The 1530-nt window shown below is 35.9% G+C and overlaps 1 protein-coding gene across 1 annotated transcript in view; it reads left to right on the top strand.

The window, feature by feature from the left end:
- The window catches only part of LOC103605437 (coiled-coil domain-containing protein 81-like), a gene marked incomplete at its 3' end in the record, with an annotated part of 24169 nt that overhangs the window by 6674 nt on the left and 15965 nt on the right, over positions 1-1530 (top strand). The window lies entirely within an intron of this gene.

Genomic DNA, 1530 nt, shown 5'->3' with positions numbered 1-1530 from the left:
AAAAAAAAAAAAGAAATATAAATGATAATAGAAGCTCATGATTCTGAATGTTTTATAGTACCTTACCGTTAAAAAAGTTCTTCCATAGGTATTATTTCATTTGAGTCTCAAAACGTGATACAGGCAGCGTTATCGTCATCCTTCTTTTACAAGTGAGAAAAATGGTTATGCAGGAAGCCTGAGGTCAGGGTGCTGTTAAGCGGGAGAACTGGGATTCAAGCCCAGACTTCCTAATCACTCAGTTTTTGCTGGTTCTGTTATTTTATTTTAATAACATCTCCAACAAAATCTAATTCAAGTCATGGAAATATATCTTTAGCTTTCAATTTGCCATTTTACAGAAGAAATTTCATAATTGGCACCACCATTGTTAAATAGCTTGTGTAGATTTACACCATTGTTAACCATTGAGTAGCTGGTGTGACCTTCATGCTAAGTTGGACATAGCAGATTTTAAGGAGGCAATGAAATAGTCAATAGGATGACTTATTTATTGAATAAGTGAGTAAGTCAGCCTTAGGTACACCTCTAGGAACTAACAAAGTTGACATGAATGAATTGAATTATTGTGAAATATTATATAATTCTATATCCCATAGAGCAAAAGCCTGATTTTTAAATGAAGAGGCTATGAATATGGTTTAATTCTGCCCATATCGCCCTTCATAAAGCTCTGGGATGGGGTTGTGCATAACGAGGCTCTTGGTGTTTTCTGCACAGTCTGGTTTCATACAGGATTGCTAGAAGGGATGCCAACCCTGTGTGTGGAAAGTGGAAACACACACAGGAAAAAACCTTTTTCTGTGAAAATACAAGGCAAAATTTGCAAATCCATAATCAAGGCCAAAGTGGCTATCTTGTCTCTAACCCTCAGGGCTTCTGCTGAACTTTGCAGCTTCAATATGTGCTTAAAAGAGAAGACAGAATTTTACTTGGCCTGCTGAACTCTAAAGCATACCTTTTAAGGAGCATTTTCCACAAGAACTCGTGTTGAGAGATATTCTATGAAAAAAGGATTTGGGGGCCAAAGCAGATTGAGAACTGACTGTATCAATCACCCTCATGGAAGGAGGCACAGAGCACGTCAACATGTTAAAGGAGCTGAGAAATCTGGCTGTAAAACAGCCAGAGTAACTGCCTGAATGTATTTAATCATGGAATTCTAGGTTAATCCAGTACTCAGTAATATCTTGTTAACTCCATAAAACACATTTTAGGAAACTGCTATAAAGTGGTGAGAGTGATAGTTTTACTCCCAAATGTCCCATGATTTAAACCTGAGTACTGTTCTGTGGAGTAGTCCTTTTGGGAAGCTGGGTACTTGTTTTGGGGATGCTGCTTTTGTTTGAAATGTTTTTAAAACCTCTTTTTGGGAATTTTTTTCAAAGCCTTTTGTAAGCTATAGCATTTATCAAAATTAATAATTTTATATATTTTTCTATACTAATAATGTAATAATGTGGTTATTATATAATGTAATAATCACAGTAGCTATTTGTTGAGTGCTTACTATGTGCTAGCAGTCACTTA

This window comes from Galeopterus variegatus, unplaced genomic scaffold, assembly GCF_000696425.1.
Source record: "Galeopterus variegatus unplaced genomic scaffold, G_variegatus-3.0.2 Scaffold5812, whole genome shotgun sequence".
Taxonomy (NCBI): domain Eukaryota; kingdom Metazoa; phylum Chordata; class Mammalia; order Dermoptera; family Cynocephalidae; genus Galeopterus; species Galeopterus variegatus.
Note: the sequence above shows the minus strand (reverse complement) of the source record. Positions and strands in the feature narration are given on the sequence as shown.